The 13,977-nt window shown below is 34.2% G+C and overlaps 2 pseudogenes; both read left to right on the plus strand.

Annotated features, from left to right (window-relative positions):
- Nucleotides 1-288: 288 nt before the first annotated feature.
- Nucleotides 289-5,522, plus strand: LOC107865355 (annotated as a pseudogene).
- A 2,688-nt stretch (nucleotides 5,523-8,210) lies between these two features.
- LOC124896677 lies at nucleotides 8,211-12,416 on the plus strand (annotated as a pseudogene).
- The last annotated feature ends 1,561 nt before the right edge of the window (nucleotides 12,417-13,977 follow it).

The raw sequence follows: 13,977 nt of genomic DNA on the forward strand, positions 1-13,977 counted from the left end.
ATAGGGTTATATACATTCTCATTATGAGAAGGGCCTATTCGGGCCTATCTAAATAGATACTATGTTTACATATGGATCCCTACATCGTTACATTCTATTTAGGATTAGGAATACGCGTAATCGGACCTATTTTTTACATATCTCTATTGGGACTCTATTCACCTCTTTGAGTGAATTGAGAAATAGGTTTGATTGTCTATCTTTTTTATATATATCAGGCATTGTATTCTCCAGATAACTTAAATCGAAGCAACTGGATGTCCAACTCGGGCCTATATGACATGACCGATCAATAGATCCACTTTTATCATATATTCCATACATCACACTAGATAGATATCATATTCATGGAATACGATAAACTTTCAAGATGCCTTGGTGGTGAAATGGCAGCCATGCGAGACTCAAAATCTCATGCTAAAGAGCGTGGAGGTTCGAGTCCTCTTCAAGGAATAATATAGAGAATGCTCATTCCATGAGCATTCTAAATTAGAATAAATTCAGTAGCCGATCATAAAATCTTGGTGATCTTCTCTATCTAATGAATGGGGAGTCCACTTTAAAATTGTCCCCCTATACTGACCCCCCGAGTATATGCTTTAACAGGAATCACACAAGGGTAGATTAGAAACTTTTGGTAAAATGCCCACCTGTAACCCAGCATATAAAGTATATTACATAGTCCAGGGATTGGAGACTTACCCATTCAGTGACTTTGGCACTGGACATTCCTAAAATGGGGACTATCAGGTAAATTTAATATAATAGACGCTTTTTAGCAGCTTTATCCATTTATTCATTCAACCCAACTTTATTTTGTTCCGTTCCAAGAATTTTAACACGGTTTTATACCCATCTAGGAACAATAAAATATTTTTAGAACTTTTCATTGATACGCCATGCTATTTTTACCATTCATTTCCTTTTAGGATCAATCGTAGTCTTCCAAACTTTACCGAGAGTATGGACGAATCTCTCACTTCATCCATATGTATTAAAGACACTAGCCGCACTTAAAAGTTGAGTAATTTACCGTTGAGTTAGAAATCCAAAGAAAATATCAAAAAATTGGTGTAGATCCAATCCGAAGAAAAAGAAATAAAGAGATTAGACAAGTCAACCAAAAACCATTGAAAGAAGAAATCTAAAAAAAATAAATTCACACTTTCTAATTAATTTAAAAGATAAAATACATCTAAATAGATCCACTTCAGTTATCAATTTATCACAATGAATTATATTAGTTTGATACACAGTTGTTAATATAAATATTGAAAAAAAAAAAGAAATTTCAATTGAAAACAATAAAAAAGGACTTGTGTTGGATTGACACTACAAATATAATCGAAACCAAGTAAAATCGATAGAAAAAGTATAGATGAGAGAATAAATAAAGAATAAGTGGAAAACAAAACTACAATTTACTTAGATTTATTGAATCCATAATGGATTCAATCAAGTTAAGTGAGAGAAGAAAACTTGATTTCTTTGTTAGCTTTAGTAGATTTCAAATGAAAAATGGAAAACCAACCGAAATGCCCGAATTTATTATTCTATGATTAATAAAATGAGAGGTTTTGTTGTTAAAGAACATGGAAATTGATGCAAGCAGTGATAAATAAATACAAATAGAAAAGGAAAGGGAGGACCTCAATAGAAAATAGAAGAGTAACGACAACAATTGATTGAGTTCAGTAGTTCCTCATATAAAACTATTGACACTAGAGATATAGTAATATAGTGCAGACAAAATTATTTAAAGCACCAACAAAATTGGAAGCGCCCCTTCTTTCAAAAAGAGGAGGACGGATTATCCATATTTCATTTGATGGTCAGAGGCGAATTGAAAGTTAAGCAGTAGGAATTCTAAAGATTCCCCGAGGGAAATAGAGATGTCTCCTATGTTACCCATAATATGTGGAAGTATCGACGTAATTTCATAGAGTTATTCGGTCTGAATGCTACATGAAGAACATAAGCTAGATGACAGAACAGGGAGACCCGGGATGTAAAAGATCATAACATGAATGATTCGGTAGATTTAGATTTATATATATATCCATCCATGTGGTACTTTATTCTACAATATACATAAGATCCAAATGTATAGCTATCACCATCTACATCCAGAAAGACGTACACTTTGGAAGAAGCTTTTACAATTTGGGAAGGGGTTTTGATTGATCAAAATAAGAATCTAATTCAACTGATATGCCCTTAGGCATGGCCATACATAACGTAGAAATCACACTTAGAAAGGGTGGACAATTAGCTAGAGTAGTGGGTGCTGAAGAAAAACTGATTGCAAAAGAAGGGAAATCGATCATATTAAAATTGCATTCTAGGGTGGTCCATTTGATATCCAAAAACTGCTCAGCAACAGTCGGACATGTGGGGAATGTTGGGGTGAACCAAAAAACTTTTGATAGAGCCAAATCTAAGCATTGGCTAGGTAAGCATCCTGTAGTAAGAAGAGTAGTTATGAACCCTATAGACCATCCCCGTAGGAGTAGTGAAGGGAGAGCCCCAATTGGTAGAAAAAACCCAAAACCCCTTAGGGTTATCCTGCACTTGGAAGAAGAAGTAGAAAAAGGAATAAATATAGTGATAATTTGATTCTTCGTTGCCGTCGTAAATATGAGAGAAAATTGAATTTAATTTTTTGTTTTTACAAAAACTTTACAAAAAAAAAATAGGAGTAAACATGTGACATATTCACTAAAAAAATTCTTTTGTATCCAATCATTTACTAAAAAAAATTGATAAGCTTAACACAAAAGCAGAAAAAGAAATAATAGTACCTTGGTCCCGGGCATCTACCATTATACCCACAATGATCGGCCATACTATTGCTATCCATAATGAATAAGGGCATTTTCCTATTTATATAACGGATAGTATGGTAGGCCACAAATAGGGAGATTTTGTACCTACATTAAATTTTGAAGGACATGCAAAAAGAGATAATAGATATTTTTGTTAACGTTAATAGTAATAAAAAATCTAGATGCTTATGATTTAGTAGGAGGAGGCAAACCTTATGCTAAACAAGAAAAAAAAGGAAGTATATGTTTTAGGTCCACATATATCTATGCCTGTTGACAAAGCACAAAGAGTAATTGATCAAATCCACGGACGTTCGTACTTGAGAAAACTTTTATGATACTAGAACTCATGCCCTATCGAGCATGTTATCCCATTTTGAATTTGGTTTATTCTGCAGTGGCAAATGCTAGTTACAATATGGGTTTCAGCAAAACCAATTTAGTCATTAGTAAAGACGAAGTCAATGGAGGTAAGACGGTGAAGAAATTGAAACCTTGAGCTAAAGGTCGTAGTTTTTCGATAAAAAAATTGACCTATCCTATAACCTTTGTAGTGAAAGATATATATTTAGATGATGAATATGTCAATATGTATTCCTTAAAATAACGAGATGGAAAAATACTCTACAGCTATGACGTATCATGATATGTATAATAGTGGGGGATTATGGGACAAAAAATAAATCCACTTGGTTTCAGACTAGGTACAACCCAAGGTCATCATTCCCTTTAGTTTTCAAAACCAAAAAATTATTCTGAAGGTTTACAAGAAGATCAAAAAATAAGAGATTTCATTAAGAATTATGTAGAAAGGAATATGAGAACATCCTCTTGCGTCCAAGGAATTGCACATATAGAGATTCAAAAAAGAATCGATCTTATCCAGGTCATAATCCTTATGGGATTCCCAAAATTATTAATAGAAAGTCGACTGCACGGAATTGAAGAATTACAGATGACCTTACAAAAAGAATTTAATTATGTAAACCAAAAACTAAACATTGTTGTGACAAGAATTGGAAAACCTTATGGAAACCCTAATATTCTTGTAGAATTTATAGCTGGATAATTAAAGAATAGAGTTTCATTTAGAAAAGCAATGAAGAAGGCTATTGAATTAATAGAACAAGTAGATACAAAAGGAATTCAAATACAGATTGTGGGGTGTATCAATGGAAAATAAATTGCACATGTCGAATGGATCAGAGAAGTTAGGGTTCCCCTACAAATAATTCGATCTAAAATTGATTATTGCTCATATATAGTTAGAACTATCTATGGAGTATTGGGCATCAAAATTTGGATATTTCTAGACGAGGAATAATTTTACTACTTGTCTTTCCCTTCTATCCATTGATTGGACAAAAAAAGACCAATTCATTTTTTTTCTAATCAATCAAGGGGAACATTTCTAATTCTTAATTCTATAAGGTTGAATAAAAATTTGTTTGACTATTTGATATAATTGCTATGCTTAGTGTATGACTCGTTGGTTTTTGTAGGGTTAGGATTAAAAAGACTAGCCCTCATAGTATGAACTAAAAACTATAGAACTAATAACCAACCCATCACTTCGCATTATCTGGATCTAAAGAACCTATCAAGATATGATCTAAAGAACAGTTGGATACAAAATTATCTATTTTTGAAACAGGAATTAAAGTAGTAGATCTTTCAGCCCCTTATCGTTGTGGAGGAAAAATTAGACTATTTGAGGGAGCTGGAGAGGGTAAAACAGTACTCATTATGGAATTGATTAACAATATTTATAAAGCTCATAGGGGCGTATCCGTATTTGGTGGAGTGGGTGAACGTACTCGGGAAGGAAATGATCTTTATATGGAAATGAATGAATCCGGAGTGATTAATGAAGAAAATATTATAGAATCAAAAGTGGCCCTAGTTTACGGTCAGATGAATGAACCACTAAGAGCTCGTATGAGAGTTTTTTTGACTACCTTAAGTATGGCAGAATATTTCTTAGATGTTAATGAGCAAGACATACTTTTATTTAATAAAAATGTATTTTGTTTTGTCCAAGCAGGATATGAAGTATCCGCCTTATTGGGTAGAATATCTTCTATTGTGGGTTACCAACCGACCCTAAGTATTGAAATGGGTTCATTACAAGAAAGAATTACTTCTACCAAAGAAGGGTCCATAACCTCTATTCAAGCAGTTTATGTACCCACAGATGATTTGACCGACCTTGCTCCTGCTACTATATTTGCACATTTAGATGCTACTACTATACTATCAAGAGGATTGGTTACCAAAGGTATTTATCCAGTAGTAGATCCTTTAGATTCAACATCAACCATGCTTAAACCTCAAATCATTGGTGAGGAATATTTAGAAACCGCCCAACGAGTTAAGCAAACTTTACAATGTTACAAAGAACTTCAGGACATTATAGCAATCCATGGATTGGATGAATTATCTGAAGAGAATCATTTACTCGTAGCTAGAGAACAAAAAATTGACCATTTCTTTTCACAACCCTTTTTCATAGCAGAAGTATTTACTGGTTCTCCAGGGAAATATATTGGTCTAGAAGAAACAATTCAAGGATTTCAATTGATCCTTTCCAGAGAATTAAATGGTCTTCCTAAATAGGCATTTTATTTGGTAGGTAATATCGATGAAGCTACTGCAAAGGCTATAAGCTTAGAAATGGAGAGAAATTTGAAGAAATGACCTTAAATCTTAGTGTACTGACTCCTAATTGAATTATTTGGAATTCAGAAGTGGAAGAAATCATGTTATCTACTAATAGTGGTCAAATTGGCATATTACCAAATCACGCCCTTATTGCCACAGCTGTAGATATAGAGATTTTGCAAATACGCCTTAACAATCAATGGTTAATGATGGCTCAGATGGGTGGTTTTGCTAGAATAGGCAATAATGAGATCACTATTTTAGTAAATAATACGGAGAAGGGTAGTGACATTGATCCACAAGAAGCTCAACAAACTTTGGAAATAGCATAAGCTAATGTGAAAAAGGCTGAAGGAAGGAGACAAGGAATTAAGGCAAATCTAGCTCTCCGATGAGCTAGAACACGGGTGGAGGCTATCAATGTGATTTCGTACTAGATAGTACGTCAAGTTGGTACGTTCGAATAATAAAAAGAAGTTCTCTTTATAATTCTTTTTAGATTCTGTTGGGTGAATAGAATTAAATATAATCAAACAGAAGCCAATTCTAATGCAAAAATTCAAATGTAAAAATGAAATAAAAAAGATACAAAATCAAAAAATAAATATCACTAAAGGTGGATCATAAATCTTATTAGATTACATTAACTCTTGTATCTAAAAAGTTTTACCTACTATTGGATTTGAACCAATGACTCCCGCCGTATGAAAGCAGTACTCTAACCACTGAGTTAAGTAGGTCATTTATCATTCCAAAGAGAACCAAATGAAACCTACCATGTCGATGGATTATAAATATCATATTACTTATAAGCAATACTAATCTAATAATCAATACCAATCTAAGGAATACCACTCAAAGAGATCAAAGATTGTTGATGTTTGATCATGGGATATTTATCTTGACAAGAATTTATCTACATGATAAAATATATATCACAAGCACTAAAGGCTATAGCTCAGTTGGTAGAGAAACTCGTTTACACGCGCACTAATGTTTTTCAAGGGAGTTCATCATATAATCAAAAAATTGATCTTGTTGAGAAATCGAAGTCTTATTGAGAAATCGAAGTCTTACTCCATAACTTTGAGGGAACCATAGCCTGACAAAAGGTTTGGTCCAATTTGGAAGTCCATTTAGGTAGTTCCATATAGACCCCATCTTTGATATGAGATCTTGATAAGGTGAATACCCAGTCTATTCAATGCTAGGCATAATGAGTAAAAGGACCTCAAAAAAATCTCTTTTCATCATATGAACTTTAAGGTGTATGAATTTTCATATTTGATTTTTCAAGCAGAAATGATAGAGACTTTATTTAAATTAGGTTTATTTAGGCCAAGGATAGACCTACGTCAAGATAATCCCACCTTTGAAACACTTTGGTAATGCAGCCAAATAATGAATCACATGAGCCATTTCCTTAACTTTTTTCCTGTCATGAAAAAAATGGCAGAAATATCAGTTAATGAAAGAGCCCAATGCATAAAAATGCATGTTGGGTCTTTGAAATAGTTTAGATCATTTTAAAAATAATAAGTTTGATCTGTTTTAACAAGAAGGTCTATGGTTTAAGTCCTTCTATCCCTATAAAATAAAATTTAAAAAAATGTATAATTTTCATTTCTTCATTATTATTTCTTGCTTGTAACTAAGTGAAATTCAAATATTCCTATAAGTTTACTCACGACAATCATTTATGTTTAAGCAGATGGAAGAAAAAATGCATATCAATAGATCTAATCGATATTTATTTTTTCAATTGATGATAAACAAACCAACCTTTCATCATTAATCTTCGGAGGCTAATTACATATTCATATCTACAATAAAATAATTAGTGAGACCCCATTTCTTTTGATATCCCCAATCTTATTTAATTTTGGAAGTTAAATCATTTCATGGGCCTGGTGAAATAAAAAACTATGAAGAATAATTCACATGGATTTAGGAATGGACTGTTGTCTTTGTGTACAAGCTAATGTTTTTTTAGAAACAAATATCTTTGGTCACTTTCATTATCAAATTGTCTTTTCCTTTATATACCTTACTTACCTCAACCTAGCGAAGCATAACACAAAAAAAGGTAGTCTTCTTTTTCTATATTCAACCAAGAAAAACCCCTCCACCTAGACTCAAATCCTAATTCTATTATTAAATAATAATAAAATAATAAAAGGAATTACCGACGCAAGATCTTCTAAATCTTGAGATGGAAGTTCCTATACATTCTCTTCTATTTGATTACTTATTCCATTCTAGATCACTAAATCACTAAGAAAAAAATGAAAATAAAAACCTCTTGATTCTATTTATAGAAAAAATACAAATATTTAAATAATTTCTATGTAAAGAACAAAAACTAAAGATGTACTAAGATAATTAATTAATTTAGCATTCCCTGTCTTTAGTTTAGAGAAAAAACTAGAGAAAGAGGAGAATTTGTATAAGAGTAATGTATAGTTAAAAGGTTCTACTAACTAAATAAAATGTAAATAAGTATAATGGAAATAAAATAGGATTCTAGTCGATTAATCTTGCTATGAGATATTCCCTATAGTAAACCAATAAACAAAGCCAAACTAGGCGGTTCGACCAAAATGAATTCTTGTTTTGACTAATATAGTTATGGATGGCTTCGCAGTTCCAATTTGAATCGGCTAATAGAATCTGGTATATTTTTCGCATTCATAGAAGTGAGTTTACATTTCTGCTTTATGAATCATGGGAAGAATTGCTCGAATACTCATGAGTGAGGCTTATTTGGGACATGTTGTAAACGCCCTAGCTAAACCTATTGATAGTAGGGGTGAAGTTTTAGCTTCTAAATTTTGATTAATTGAATCTGCCGTCTTAGGTATTATTTTGCATCATTTTTGTATATGAGCCTCTTCAAACTAGGCTTATTGCTATTGATTCGATGATCTTTATAGGACGTGTTTGGTGAGAATTAATTAAAGTGGACAGATAAACCAGTAAACTAGCAGTAGTCACTGACACCATTCTCAATCAACAAGGTCAAAATGTAATACGTGTTTATGTAGCAATTAGGCAAAAAGCATCTTCTGTGGCCCAGGTAGTAACGACTTTACAGGAAAGGGGAGTGATGGAATACACTATTATGGTAGCCAAAATTGTAACACCCCGAGATCCCATCTCGAGATGTCACGCGGTACTTATAACCCCAAAAGAACACAAGCTAACCCTTTTCTGATATCTGTTCATGTACACTGCTTAATATCTGAAATAAATGCGGAAACTGGCCATAAGGTTCAACACATCTATACATATCAAAACTGAAAACTAAATACTAATACATCTATCTTAAATGACTCTAAACTCTCTGAATTATGGAGTTGATGGAACATGTCCCCAACTAACTCCGTCTACTGAAAATATAAATGATGTTTGATGCCATAATAGTAAACTGAGATTCAACCTCCAAATAAGAGAACTTACTGCTTCGACTACTGATGCTGACTGGGACTGAACTGCTGAGAAAACTCTGGGTCCTATTTCTCTAAACCTATGGTGCCAAATAAAACACCTTAGTGCAAATGCATCAGTACAGGAATGTACTGAGTATGTAGATGGGGTAAGGCTAAATACAAGGGCTCATGCATGCATAGTATCTAAAATGAATAATCATGATAATGTCGTACGAGAACACATACACATACATAAATGCATAGACCATAGTCACAATTATCATAAGTCTAGAGACTAAAACTTGGGTACTGCCTTACTACAGACTGAACTCATTACTGACAGTGAGATACTAAGATACTGACTCATCTGATACTGATGGCTGAGAAACTAGATGTACTTACATCGATGACTGAATTCTGAGCTTATTGCTCTCGACTGAAAAGATTAAAGATCAACCCCTCTAATGGATGATTAAGGAAGCTATTATTAATGGTAAGGAAATGATCATATCTAAATCTGACAACAAGAATACTTAATAGAATCTGAGACTATGATCAAGCCTTTCTGGCGGCATATCTCTAAATATGATATCAAACAGCTATATATGAGACCAATTCTATCTGACGGGATGGTCTATGAATCAATGGAACTATCTAAGTTCCTCATAATAATAGATGACTGTATCTAACAGTCCTGATTTCTGAAGATTGATACTGAAACTGAACCTATAACTGAAACTTTGAGAAGTAGTTACTTAACCGACATGCCCCAACCTACCATAGGTAGGGTCCAACCTGTAACCCCAGCTGGAAGGGTGTCAATACCGTTCCACAGGTAAAGACCTCTCTCTAGTCAATCCTCTCTAATGGATAACCCTTACCAGGCAGTCGACCTAAGGCAATATAATAGTCAAATATTGTCTCTCTTGAGGTGACAACCTTTTCCTGACAGTGACTTTTGTATCCTGTTCTGTCTACGTAGTTCTGGAGGTCAGGGATTGCTACTAATAACTTCGACCTCTCTCATTGAAGAGAGGAGCCTCTATCCCTTCACTGACTCGGTGATAGTTTCTACTCCCAACTGAAAGACTCTGAACTGAATTATTACCTGAACATAACTAAACTGAATTTGATACTAATCATGTTTCTTGAAAGATCTAACTGAGCTATGCTGAGTTCACTTGGTTCTATATCTGATAGAATGCTATTAGATCATGGTATTTTACTGGCGATACAAATCTTGAATAGATTATTCAAATCACTTTTGAGATTAGAATTGAACACTTGAGTACTATTAGACTTGAGCTGATTTCAGGACTGAAGCTAGATTACTAGTGTTACGGAGATTATAGAGATAACTGAAATTACTGAGCTTTCTTAAGTTCTGTAATTGTCTGAAGAAACAGAGTTCTATAGTTTACTGAGTTCTGAGAATCATGGCTCGACTGGAATTATCGTGAAACTAACACGGGCTCTAGACAACAGCTAAATTATCGGGGTATAAATACCCCCAGGACTCGATAGCATAAAATAAAGCATAATCATTCCTACATCATTACAACTATTCATTCATTATCCCAGTCATTCATTCATCATTACAGTTATTAAAGCATCTCTTCAAGTATTTAGGAAACATAAGATACCTTCACCTTTGCAATCATTAAGGCATCGCATCTAGCATTTAGAAAACCTCAACATATACTAGCATTTAGAATTAAGTATCCCAATCTTGAAGCTTATCAAGGAGATATTTTTTATTTATATTTATGCCTTTTGGAAAGAGCCGCTAATTAAGTTCTAGTTTAGGTGAAAGAAATAGGAACGTCTTACAATTAGTTGAAACTCAATCAGGAAATGTTTCATCTTATATTCCTACTAATGTAATTTCCATTACTGATGGACAAATCTTCTTATCCGCTGACCTATTTAATTCTGGAATCAGACCTACTATTAATATGGGCATCTCCACTTCCAGAGTGGGGTTCGCAGCTCAAATAAAAGCCATGGAACAAGTAGATGGTAAATTAAAATTAGAACTAGTGTGATTCTCATAATAGAAGCCTTTGCACAATTTACTTTTGATCTCAATAAAGTTACACAGAATCAATTGGCAAGAGGTCAATGGTTACGTGAATTGCTTAAATAATCCCAATCGTCTCCTCTTATGGTAGTAGAGATTTTTTTTTTATTTGGGTTCAAATACCCATGGATTTGATGTTTTATTACTGGCATCATATAATTTAGAAAACACTAGTTTTCTTAAAGCTTTTTGTTCATATCTCTCATCAAAAGGTGCTATTCTATAATGTCTGTCTAGCAGACTCCCTGCTAACCCTAGTGAACATTAAAATATCTGTCCATTGATTTATGAAGGTACTCCTAATGGGTTAAAGACCATATCAATGGATCTTACATCTTGAAATAAGGCATATCTTGTTTAGTCAAAATTTTAGAAATGGGCGGTGTCGGTATTGGTGTCAGCCTTGGCATTGGTATTAGTATTAGGGATGACACCACTTTTTTTTTTTCTTTATGATTATTCCAATTTATTATGTTATATATATTTAGAATTAATCCGACATAGGGTGTAGGGCGATTATAGTTGGGTATTGGGGTTGGTATCCGGTACAGGTTGAGCTTGAGAAACTCGACATGACTAGGACCTGGTTCAGTCGTGTCAAATTAGTATCAGTCCCCTAGGTTTATGGTAACTTAGGAGTCCACAAAGCTATGTCAAGTTAAGTCTTTTTTAATGGTGTGCAGCGTACCATACTTATTTGGGAGAGGCTATGAGATATTTAGGAATATTTCTCTTTATTCTGTTTTATTTTTAAGCTATGGAGTCTATGTCTTTGAATTCTTTTCCAATTCTCATTTGTTCACTTTTCAATTCATGCCTCGATGATCTAAAGTTCATGAAAACTCCTCTTTCCCAACTAGGGACAATTTAAATGTGGTACATCCTAGTTATGGGATCCATATACAATCTATGGGTCTAATTTCAAATTGTTTTTGAGTTCCACCGATTCTCTCTAGTCCTTCTTAGACTCTTCAGGCTGAAGTAACAAATGCAAACTTTCATCACTCTATCCATATATTGGTATAGTTGGTAGCTTTTCAGTTTGAGCATGGTGTTCCTATTGCTCAATGTTTTGATAACACTAGGGTTAAATAGTTCATGAGGTTGAACCCTCCCATCTTTATGGGTGTTAAGGTAGAGAAGGATCCTCAAGGTTTTCTGATGAAATAGAAATAATTTTCTGAGTTATGTATGCCACAAATATGGAGGGTGTAGATTTTGCTACCTACCAGCTTAAATATGTGACGTACCAATGGTAAAAGGTATGGGAATATCAAGGGGTGATGGTGGTAAGTCGTCACTGTGGAAGGATTTCTCTAGTTCTTTTCTAGACAACTTTTTCCTCAGGAGTTGAGAGAAGTGAAAGAGGACGAGTTTGTTAATCTGAAGCAGGGTAAGATATCGATCAAGGAGTTGCCTTAATATTTCACCAGTTATCTCAATATGCTCTGGGGCAATTTTGGGACTTACTCGATGGCTATTGCTCCCTACCTAAAGTCGTTCGGTGATAGGTATTTCTATTATAGAGAAAACTTTAGGGCCCAGGGGGTCTAATCTCAGGCTAGTGGAGCTCAGTCAACTCCATCATATCCTTCTTGTAGATTATATGGTCGTTTACATCAGGGCTTCTATGGTGAGTGAAGATATAGGTGCTTTGGTTGCGGTCATCTCGGGAACATACTTAGAAATTTTCCTATTGGTAAGGGTGACTATGTGGCAAACAAACAATGTTTCTGTTGCATCTTCTTTAGCTCCAGCACCAAAGGGTACACCGTCTGGCTACAACACTTGTCAAACTGTATTTGTTCTCTCACTACCCAACAGGAGTCTGAGGTATCACCTAATAGCATGACTGGTATGTTGAAACTCTTTTCTTATTATGTTTGTTGTTACTTGATCTAGGGTTTACTTTCTCTTATGTGGCCCCATTTATGGCTGTGCATTTTGGTTTTGATTATGAGTGTTTTAAACCCTTCTTCTTCTTCTACCCCGATAGGTGACTTGGTGAACACTAAAATAGTCTATAGGGGGTATGTGGTATCTGTTTGTAGTAAAGAAACATTGGTGGAACTATTTGAATTAGACATGGTTGATTTTGATGTCATATTGGGAATTGATTAGTTGTACTAATGCTATGCATCTTTATATTGTTAGACCCATAGGGTTATCTTTAATTTCCCTAATAAGATAGTTATTGAGTGGGAGGGTGGTTCCCTAGCTCTTAAGGAAAGGTATATATCATATCTTAGAGCTTGAAGATTGATCTCTATGGGGTGTCTCTAATATCTAATTTGGGTTAAACGCTAAAACTTAGAGGGTGCTTTTTTGCATTCTGTCTTGGTGGTGAATGAATTTCCTAAGGTATGCGCTGATGACCTTTCTGGTGTTCCAAAAGATAGGGATTGAGTTTATGATTGATCTTTTTCTTAACACTCATTCAATTTCTATTTCCCTATTTTGAATAGCTCTAGCTGAGTTGAAAGATCTTAAGGAGCAATTAAAGTATCTTTTAGATAAGGGTTTCATTCATCCTAGTATATCTCTGTGGGGTGTACCGGTGTTATTCGTTTATAAGAAGGATGGTTCCCTTTGGATGTGTATTGATTACCGATAGTTGAATAAGGTTGCAGTAAAGAATAAGTAACCTCTTTCAAGAATAGATGATTTGTTTCATCAGTAGTAGGGTGCTAAGTTTTTCTCCAAAATTAATTTTCGATCCGAGTATCACTAATTAAATATTAGGGAGGTGGATATCCCTAAGACAACTTTGCATACCTCAGTATGGTCACTTTGAGTCTTTGATTATGTTTTTGGGCAGACCAATGCCCCAATGACATTCATGGATTTGATGAATAGGGTCTTCTATCAATTTTTGAACTTGTTCGTCATTGTGTTCATTGAATATATTTTGGTATACTTTAAGAGTGAGGTAGACCATGTTGATCACCTCCATATGGTGTTGTAGACCTTGAAGGAGTAGTAT

This window comes from Capsicum annuum, chromosome 3 (genome assembly GCF_002878395.1).
Source record: "Capsicum annuum cultivar UCD-10X-F1 chromosome 3, UCD10Xv1.1, whole genome shotgun sequence".
Classification (NCBI taxonomy): Eukaryota; Viridiplantae; Streptophyta; class Magnoliopsida; order Solanales; family Solanaceae; genus Capsicum; species Capsicum annuum.